Source organism: Pan troglodytes, chromosome 16, assembly GCF_028858775.2.
Source record: "Pan troglodytes isolate AG18354 chromosome 16, NHGRI_mPanTro3-v2.0_pri, whole genome shotgun sequence".
NCBI lineage: Eukaryota > Metazoa > Chordata > Mammalia > Primates > Hominidae > Pan > Pan troglodytes.
In genome coordinates, this window is record NC_072414.2 from 29,716,020 (window position 1) to 29,727,492 (window position 11,473).

Consider the following 11,473-nt stretch of genomic DNA (forward strand, 5'->3'; position numbering starts at 1 on the left):
TTTCGGTTTGTTTACACCTCAACAAATTATGGTAGAGTGGATGGGCTTAGGTCAGTCAGGGCCCATTTGTGAAGCTGAGATTACAGCCAATTCCAGGCAAGCTGCATTACAGGGAAATTGGGTTTTTCCAGGAAAGAGAAATGGAGAAATGGAGTCCTGTAGATTTTGCTTTGAATAAAAGAATCCCCATTCAAGCCTAAGGTAAGTGTTCTGTGCAATATACTTTCAAAAATACCATTCCTATTTTTCTTTTTCTTATTCCTGCACCCTCTAGTGTCTTATAACAAAATGGAGAAAAGGGGGTTAGGGAAACTGAAGCCCATGGAGACAATGCATCTAAGCCTTGACTTTTCCCTGACAATTTTACCTCTTGTTCCATCAATCCTGACGGTTCCTACAACAGAAATAGACTATAGAACTGTCTTTACAATTTTCAGTTGGGAAATAGAAGTGTCTCTGCAATCTATTAATGATTTTAATAAAAAACACCTAACTTCTTCTCTGTATTTTAAACAACCCAAAGGATATGGAACCATAGAGTAGAAGTAAAATCACACTTCCCTTTGCTCACTCTTTCTATTCTCCTTCTCAGAGGTCATCAATTTGGTATATATATATTCCTAAACTCTCCAAATATATACACACATAAAAATATATCTTTTGTAACATAAATGGGAATATTTTTTTTCACTTAGATATACATCTACGTATATTCCCATTGGTACAAACAGATCTTCATTCTTTTTAACTGCTGCATAGAATATCACAGTATGCATGTACTGTCACTTAAGTTTTTCCAGTTGTGCCTTGGCAAACATGTAAGAATTTCTAATACTTTTTACTATCTAAAAAAGAAAGGCTCAAATTCCTGCCCCATCCTTGTACTTGCTACTTTGAGCACATGTGAAAGTTTTTCTCTAAGACTACAACCCACCAGTGAAATTGCTTGGTTAAAGGGGTTTGAACACTTTAAATTTTGATAGAATTTACCAAATTGCCCTCCAAAAGACTGCTCCAATTTACACTCCCACCAACAGCGTCTGAGAGTACCTGTTTCTCCACTGGATATTAGCAATCTTTTCGCATTCAATTTCAAAGAGTAATCAACAGGACTCCAGTTAACTCTGTGATGAAAGTGGCTCCCTAACAGCTTTAAGAATGTATCATTAGACACGAAAGAAAACAATTATTTGGTGTGACCTCACTCTGTGATTGGTATAATAATAATAATAATAAAACCCTCTTCATTGAACAGCTACTTACCTTAGACTTTAAAGGCATTAACTACCTGCCTTACAGTGTTTTTAAGAGGTCAATAAAGGTTATTTATCCCCATTTTGCAGATGCAGATTTTAAAGCATAATAAAGTAAGTAAAAATTTCTACTAGGGTGTGTAGAAGAATGGAAAATAAGAATGCAGTTCTTTTGAGTTTCTACATCTTCATTTTCTGGTGATAAGGCAGCCTCTCAAATCCAAAAACAAAGCTCTGACATGCAACCTTTTATAGCCAGTGAAAATCCAGCTACTTGCCTTAGAAGCAAATTTCTTCCTTAACTCCCACTTAAAGCTGAATCACAACTAAGAAATACAACAGAGTGCAAGCCAAAGAAACTTCAGGTTCAGTTTTTAGACATGTGGTGGCCTTCGCTTCCTCTGGGAAAGGTTACTAGTGTCCTTTCATTGGCTGTCCCTGCTGATGTGGAGGGAAATGAACAGAAAATAAGGTGCAATCTGAAGAATTCAATATTAACTTCTCCTATGCTCCTAGATAGTCATGGAAAAATTCAAGGACTTATAAACTTAAAGTCTCCATAGAGTAGGTGACAGAAACATTGGCACCTTACTTGGGGCACTTTTGTCATCATCGCTTCGAGCTCAGCCCCAGATATATGTCCCAGAGGGAAGCCATGCGGGCTTTAATGCATATCTTGTTTCTTTGCAGAGAAGTCACAACTTACCCAACATACTTGTTCACAGAAAATCTAAATGAAATCTCAGATTGATGACAGCTGGCCCAGGGAAGGCAAGAACACCCCTTCACATGTGGGAGCAAGCTACTTGCACACCTTGAGATGAATACGTTTCTTCTAAGTATTTGGTTGTTTTATAGATTTCAATCTCAGGTCAACAGATTGTAATGGCATCAATACAAATATAAAGCAGTCACAAGGATTGTGACAAAGTGGATTTCTAGACCAGAAATGAATTTTTTCTTAAATTAAGAATGCTTAGCTAGTGTAAGAGTAAATGTCAATATTCTTCTGCAAAGAGTTTTCTTTTCTCTATTTCTGGCTTCAGTACCTTGACTTGGAGGCACAATCCTGTTCTACATCTACCCAGGCTCCATCAACATCCAGTATTCCCTGTCTAAAGCTTTGACACATTTGTCACAACAGCTAAGGTTGAGGAAAGGAGTTGAAACAATTTCACAAGGCTTGTTATGACTCACATGGCCCCTCTGTAGTCCTCTTAACTTCCTTTGTTCCCATCCTTCCAATAAAACATGAGCACCAGCCGTTTCCCCTTGCACAGTGTGAGGCAGAAAGGCTGAAGCCTTTGAGCTCCTGTTCCAGTCTACAGATCATTAGAGCAGATGATATTGTTCAGTACATCAAACCCTTCATGCCAACTTCTAAATGAGGGAGAAAACTGAAGTGATGACAATGATCTATCAGTACCCCTTTTAATAAAGATACTTTTCGTTAATAAAAATGCTCCTTTTAATAAAATTTAAAGAAAATCTTAAGGCCTTAGGACCATGTGGAGAGGGGGTTGGGAGTATAGGTAAGAAGAGAGAGGAGAGTAACTGGAAAAAAATGAAGTGGAGAAGGAATAAAGACAATAAAGGATACATATTTGGTGTCCTGGGTGTATTATCCTGCTGCTCAATCTCCCACTAAGATCTGTAGATCTGTGGTTCTTTAGAAGACTTCAGATAACTCCAACTGTTTTCTAAAGTTTAAATATCACAGATTGATAGGCCCTGAGTTAGGATGGAGACATCTGTGGTTGAATGTGTCTCTGGGAGGCAAGGATAATGACAACTTGTATTTTCAGAGGGTCTTTCTCTCAAAGCAGAAGGCATTTCATACATTTGATCTAATTATACTTCCACAACAATGATGGCATCTGGGAAGAAAGTAGGAGTTGGGACAGTGAGTGTTATGGAGGTAAGGATGTAAATACCATTATCATTATTTCTTGCCTAATGAAAATAAAACATGGAGTGTTTCTAAAAGTGCCCTAAGACACAGTTTTTAAGCACCTTAGCTGCTCCACTTTTTTATTCAAATAAAAACTGATGTTAAACACTAACATAAAAAACAGAAACAAACCCATCTCTGAAAAAAATAAAATCAATGCTGAACTGCCTTTGATGAAACTGCCTTAGGGTCATGCCTGTCTACTCTTTTTCTCTACTTTTCTCTATCCTTTAAAACTAATAGAAATAAGTATTAGAGAGAAATAATTACTTTCCCAGATGAGACAATAAAGAAACTACCAATGTAGAATATGAATCAATCTCCCAAATTCTATTCCAATCAAGCGATATAACCATCCAAGAATGATAAAGAACTAGCACCTGTTGTTACAAGCGAGGGATACAAAGTTTATCTTCACAAACCATCATCACGTACAATCTAGCTATCTTTTTAACACATTTTGCTGCGGAAATAAAATTTATTGAGAAGGATTTTAATAACTGCATGGTAGCATTACATTTGCCAACCACAGAATTATGACTCTGCTTACCGCAGGCATTCTGAGAACACAGACTGAACTTATTGACATGACTTTTTATTACTGTCTTATAATATAATTGTTACAAATTCTATGAAGGCCAAGTTTTCCCAAAGTTTCTGGAAACATCATTTTTGGACTTTCAAATTTGACAAAGGAAAGCCCCACCCTACGTCTATCCTTCTCAGGATGCTAATGCAGTATTGCTAGTAGTAGCAAGTACATGCGTTCATTGAAGGAGATATGAACTAAAAATATGACCCTATGGATCTGTTATGACTAAGAAGGAATGTCTTTCTGTGGCAGCTAAGTGACGTGATAGTCTGGAGCAGATTCCAAGCAACCCACATCCTCTCTTAGTGCCAGAGGAAGGTTTGTGGCCTAGGATGAAAGTGATATGATAAAAGTGTGTGAAATTCTGTTAGAAAACAACTCAAGTGTCCTCATTTATTTTTTCCAACCTGTGTAATGGAATTTTTAACTGTATTTTGCAGGTCCTCTCTACTCAGTGTGACCTCTAAATATGCACTATAGGGAAAATACAACAAAAAATCAAAGGCAAAGCTGGCTTAAGTTCTTGTCTTTTGCTGTTTCTATCAATGGAAATTAAATTTTTAAAATTCTTTTTCTATGATAATACTTCACTTTTACTGTGATTTTTGGTAAGAAACTCAAAATGCCTTGCAGTCCATGAGTCATGGTCTATCTTAGACTGGAGTGTCACCACATGTCTTAGTGTGTTACCAGTAGACCAAAAGCAAAGGCAAAAGGAGAAATTCTAAAGAAAGAGAAAAGTGAGAAGTTGGAAAATACAATAAAAAGAAGTGATTGAGAATATAATGAAAGAAAGTGATTGGGAAGAAAAGGATAAGAAGAATGAGAAAGAGATGAGTTTGAAAGGATTAAGTACCCAGGAATGTCACCTGTGATTATGGACCATCAATCAAATGTTAGAAAAGCCAAACAATATTGTCTATCTACCTGTACATATGAAGAGAATCAGGGAAGTTACGTTATTTTCACACATCATAGTCATTATAACACAACAATCTTTTACAAATTGAAAAATAGACTTCAGCAGCTTTATAAGGTATAGCTACTATTGATTATAGACACATAATTATTGAACAATGAATTTTTTATTCATGCTATTTCTGCTCCTCAAACCCACAACAAGTAATTAATAGAATTGGCATTAGAATCTACTCATTTGTCATTTTTTCTCTAAATCTCGAGGTCCTTGCACTCTCCTAACATTTAATAGAAGGTCTGTACCTACAGTAGGCAACTTTGGGGCAGTGGAGACACTGCTTGACAATGATCAACAATATTTACACACATGTTCTTATACATCTGTGGCTCCCAAACTTCCTAAGACAGAAGATTTGATTAGGTCAGTCTTTCAGCACCCACAGTGGTGGGCAGGTTATTGGCTTGCTTGTTTCCAGTCCGTAAATCTTTGCACCTGGCACTACTCTATGGTAAAATAGTCGTGACAAGCCTTCCTGGGTTCATCTGACTAAATGCATGTGAAATAAGCCATAGCAGTGATAAGAACAAAGAAAGACTGGCAGTGGCTCATGCCTGTAATCCCAGCACTTTGGGAGGCCAAGGTGGGTGGATCACGATGTCAGGACATCGAGACCATCCTGGCTAACATGGTGAAACCCCGTCTCTACTAAAAATACAAAAACTTAGCCAGGCATGGTGGCGGGTGCCTGAAGTCCCAACTACTCGGGAGGCTGAGGCAGGAGAATGGGGTGAACCCGGGAGGTGGAGCTTGCAGTGAGCCGAGATCACGCCACTGCACTCCAGCCTGGGTGACAGAGCAAGACTCCTTCTCGGAAAAAAAAAAAGAAAAAAAAAAAAAGAGAACAAAGAAAGATTGGAGGCCACTTTCCTCAAAATCTTGGCAGTTATTTTAAATTTCAAGGGTTCTTCTCTAGAATAAGACCATAAACTTAATCAAAGAATTGGCAAAACATCTGCTCCATAGGTCTTATGTAGCTTGAATGATAGTGGATTTGAAATAGAATTATGAAACTCCATATGTCTGTGGCCGTGGAAGTTATTTAATAGTGTTAAACAGGAAGTAGCAAAGAATCTTTAGTTTGGGAAATTCCTTTTCAGCACAGATTTATTCAGTATGTTGGCCTTCCAATCAAAAGCTAGAAAAAGGCACTGCAGGTCAACAGAAAAAGACAACAGACATAGAGCACTGAGTATCAGATCACAGACAGAGGACAGAGTTCAAGAAACTCACAAATATAGATCAAAGTAATCTTCAGGGCAATAATAAATTGATGGGTGGAATTTTGAGGAATGTATTATAAGGAAGCAAAACTTTGGAAATGCAGTTAGTTTAGACTTTATAGCTAATAAAGTCTGAACTTTGATAATTTTTTCAACTAAAATATTGAGAAATATCTTAATTAGTATTAAAATCCATGATTCAAGGCAATAACCATTTTTGCAAAACAATGTAGAAAAAAATAAAGTTATATACAGAGAACAAATTCAGGACAATAAAAACAGAAATAAATAGCAGAATGGAGATATTTTATTTATGCCTAGTTGGTTAAGCATTTTACTGATTCTTAAAGAAGCAGAATTAGTGGTTGATAGAGAACTATTATGTAGAGCATTTATGATTTATATATCTGCATTCATGATTAAGTTAACATTATGCTGAATGTGATGCAGTTTCCATTTTATAATGGAGGTTTTGTCATTTTCGAACACTTATTTTTATTATAAAACCTCAAGAAAAGGACCTTCTTTCTTCTGGCCTTTCCTTCTCAAATATTGTATTATTTTTCATGAGTTACCCCGCAAATGCCAGGGGTCTGATCTTTAATCCTCTTCTCTTTTAACATATACAAACTTCCTATGGGTTATCTCAAAACTCCCACATTTGTTTCACAATGTAGTAGACACAGAAATACACTCCCCAGATCCCCCTTGAAGGTAGGATGTGCTATCCAACTATAGAAAGTGTATCCAGTCAACGGCCTTCAGAATGCACCTCAATTACAGAGAGCCACCTCACCCAAGGTCATGCCCTTCCCAGAAGAACCCATCTCTGGTGACTGAGTGAGGTAAAAGTATAAAGACCTAGCTTATATTTTTAAAAAATGAGAAAATAACTCAGTCCAAAATCATATAGCAAAGAAAATCATAGAAATAAGATGGTAAAAATTAATCCATATCAATAATCACAATAAATATATGTAAACTATGTTATTTAGTTAAAAGAATAAGATATTCAAATTATGGTTTAAAAACTTATAAAAGAGATGATTGAAACATGAAGACATAGAAATATTGAAAGGTAAACAATAGAAAAGTAGTAATTGTGCAGCTCTATTATAATATAAAATGAGATAAATTTAAAGGTAATAGCTTTGCTAGTAATGAAGAGAATCATTATATAATAATATAATAGTCCCTTTGCCAAGAAGTTACTAAAGTTTTAAACATTTATGCATCTAATAACTTGACTTTGAAATAATTTTAAATAAGGGCAGAAATTCATGAAAGAAAAAGTAAAGATACAGTAGAGAAGATCAAAGAATCCAAACACCGGCTTTTTGAAAAACAAATAAGATTAATGAACCATTAGCAAGAGGGATTATAAAAAAAGGAGCAGAGGTAATCAATACGAACACATAATTAGATTCAATAGACATAAAATAAATAATAGAAAACTATAAACTAGTATATATCATTAAATTTGAAAAATTAAACATGAACATATGCCTACAAAAAATATACTTCAAAAAACTGACTCTAGAAGAAATAGAAACTGTCAATGACATAAGCGACTAAAGAAATTGAAACATTTTCTCAAAAGAAAACACTAGGCTTAGATTATTTTATATAAATTCTCTGCAAAATATTCAGTAAATAAACAATTTTAATCTTAGACTAACTCTTCCATAAAAGAGAAAAAGAGGGTACATTTTCTAAATTATTTTATTTGCTTAGTATATCTTTGATATCAAATCAGATAAAGGTAATATAAAAAGTGTAAAAAGAAAATTATAGGCCAATTCACTTATGAAATGAATGCAAAAGTAACTAAACAAATGCCAGGTATGATATACATAATAAATATATAAAGAGATTTTTCATAGGTAATTGGGAGTATGGAGGTGGAAAAGTCCCAAAATCTATAATCAAGAAGCTAGAGACCCAGGCGAGTCAACAAAGTAGGTATAGTCCAACTCCAAAGGTCAGAGAATCAGGAGAGCTGATGGTGTAAGCCCAAAAGCTGGCAGGCTTGAGACTCAAAAAGACATAACTTTTTAGTTTGAGCCTAAAGGCAAAGATCAACTCCAGCAGTCAGGCAGACTGAGTTCACTCTTATTCAGCCTTCGTGATCTATTCGGGTTTTCACTTGGTTAGATGAGGCCCATCTACATTAGTGAGGGCACTCTTATTCACTCAGCCCACCTTTAAAATGTCAATATCATCTAGAAACACCCTCACAGACACACCAAGAATAATATTTGACCAAAGATCTGTGCACCCTTTGGCCCAATCAAGTTTGACACATAAAATCAGCTATCACAGGCCAGGCACAGTGGCTCACACCTGTAATCCCAGTACTTTGGGAGGCCGAGGCAGGCCGATCACTTGAGGTCAGAAATTTGAGAGCAGCCTGGCCAACATGGTGGAAGCCCAACTCTACTACAAATACAAAAAAAAAAAAAAAAAATTAGTGGGGCATGGTGGTGCATGCCTATAATCAATCTCAGCTACTCAGGAGGCTGAGGTAGGAGAATCACTTGAACCTGGGAGGCCGAGGCTGCAGTGACCAAGATTTCACCACTGCATTCCAGCCTGGGCAACAGAAGGAGGCTCTGTCTCAAAAAACAAACAAACAAAATAGCTATCACAATAAGAAAATGTATAAATGTTGTATATTTATACAATGGAATTCCTTATAGCAGTGAAAATCAGTGAATCCTTTTGCTGTTCTGCAGCCTCCGCTGGTGATACCTAGGTAAACAGGGTCTGGAGGGGACCTCCAGCAAACTCCAGAAGACCTGCAACGAGGGGCCTGATTGTTAGAAGGAAAACTAACAAACAGAAAGGAATAGCACGTCCACTCAGAGACCCCCATCTGAAGGTCACCAACATCAAAGACCAAAGGTAGATAAATCCACAAAGATGGGGAGAAACCAGTGCAAAAAGGCTGAAAATTCCAAAAACTACAATGCCTCTTCCCCTTGAAAAGTTCACAACTCCTCGCCAGCAAGGGAACAAAACTGGATGGAGAATGAGTTTGACGAATTGACAGAAGTAGGCTTCAGAAGGTGGGTAATGACAAATTCCTCCGAGCTAAAGGAACATGTTCAATCCCAACGCAAGGAAGCTAAGAACCCTGAAAAAAGGTTAGGTGAATTGCTAACTAGAATAAACAGTTTAGAGAAAAACATAAATGACCTGATGGAGCTGAAAAACACACCATGAGAACTTCATGAAGCATACACAAGTATCAATAGCCAAATCGATCAAGTGGCAGGATATCAGAGATTGAAGATCAACTGGATGAAATAAAGCAAGAAGACAAGATTAGAGAAAAAAGAATAAAAAGGAATGAACAAAGCCTCTAAGAAATATGGGACTATGTGAAAAGACCAAATCTACATTTGATTGGTGTACCTGAAAGTGACGGGGAGAATGGAAATAAGTTGGAAAACACTCTTCAGGATATTATCCAGGAGAACTTCCCCAACCTAGCAAGGCAGGCCAACATTCAAATTCAGGAAATATAGAAACAGAAACACTACAAAGTTACTCCTTGAGATGAGCAACCCCAAGACACATAATCGTCAGATTCACCAAGGATGAAATGATGGAAAAAATGTCAAGGGCAGCCAGAGAGAAAGGTCAGTTTACCCACAAAGGGAAGCCCATCAGGCTAACAGCGGATCTCTCTGCAGAAACCCTACAAGCCAGAAGACAGTGGGGGCCAATATTCAACATTCTTAAAGAAAAGAATTTTCAATGCAGAATTTCATATCCAGCCAAACTAAGCTTTATAAGCAAAGGAGAAATAAAATCCTTCACAGACAAGCAAATGCTAAGAGATTTTGTCACCACCAAGCCTGCCTTACAAGAGCTCCTGAAGGAAGCACTAAACATGGAAAGGAACAACCAGTACCAGCCACTGCAAAAACATGCCAAATGGTAAAGAACATCGACACTATGAAGAAACTGCATCAACCAATGGGCAAATTAACCAGCTAGCATCATAATGACAGGATCAAATTCACACATAACAATATTAACCTTAAATGTAAATGGGCTAAATGCCCCAATTAAAAGACACAGACTGGCAAAATAGATAAAGAGTGAAGACCAACAAGGATCAAAAGAGACAAAGAAGGGCATCACATAATGGTAAAGGGATCAACACATCTAGAAGAGCTAACTATCCTAAATATATATGCACCCAATACAGGAGCACCCAGATTCATAAAGTAGTTGTGTTCTATAAAGCCACAGCTAACACTGAATTAGCAAATACTGAACCATTGCTCCTAAGGGATAGTTAAGTTCCTGCAAGCTTCTAGTCACATTTTTATCAACAAATCAATACACAGCCTTATTTTATGTGTGTTTATGTGTGAAGACACCATTTTATTTTACCTTTTTTTTTTTTGAGACGTAATCTCACTCTGTCCCCCAGGCTGGGGTGCAGTGGCACGATCTTGGCTTATTGCAACCTCCTCCTCCCTGACACACTGTTAATTCATTAGCACTGAACTCACAGCTGATAGCACTATAATTCATGCCTGCACAGACCTTACCCAAAATGCGTATTTTCTCTGTAAGGCATATAACAGCCTTCTTGTGCTTAGGAATACTAGACAGCACTTCAGCACTATGCTTAGGGACAATTTTAAACAGGGAAATCACCAACAAAAAGCACAAAAATTCAAAAAAGATGGCACTAAATAGACCTCAGAAAGGACACTTACATTACGAATGCTGAGGCAGGAAAGCAGAGTATCACCTTGTTCAATCTCAGCTAGTAACGTACATGTCAGGTGACTCAAATTTTTTTACCACTGTTTATATGCCTGCAAATGCCAAGAAAGCACCACAAACATTGATTTTGAGGTTCCAATAACTTTTAGTGATTAGGCAAATTTGCAAATATGGAATCTGTGATAATAAAAAATGACTATGTACACACACTCACTTTTGCATGTAGCAAACATTAAATCATTTTTAAATGGGAAGAAAAAACATTCCTTATGCCTTTGTAGCTCAAAGGTGTGACTGAGTTAAATGCATCTGCTCATATCATAAAAAGGCTTGAATCCTTCTCCACTATACCTCCTCCACAATGATCTCACACAGTGATTCTAGAAGTAACCAGGGTACTGCCTCCCAAGGTTCTTTGTGCACCCTAGTCATCCTGCTGTTCTAATCCCATCTCTCAGAGGTTGCTTTACTCTCACTGGTCAACATGTGCTGCCAAGACTTCCAGAGAAGCTTCACTACCCAATGCTCATTGGCATAAGAAAGCCATGACCATGGCTTATGTGCAATTTCTGTGTTCACCTAAAAGGATGTCATTTTCCAGGAGCCGATGGGCACCATGCATACAAAAAGGTAAGGGTGTTTTCTACAATGCCACTTCAAAGTTGGTTGCCTGGGTTCCTAAAGTTGCCCTGAGGCCAATCTTATAAAATCTCTACTAAATGGGAATTT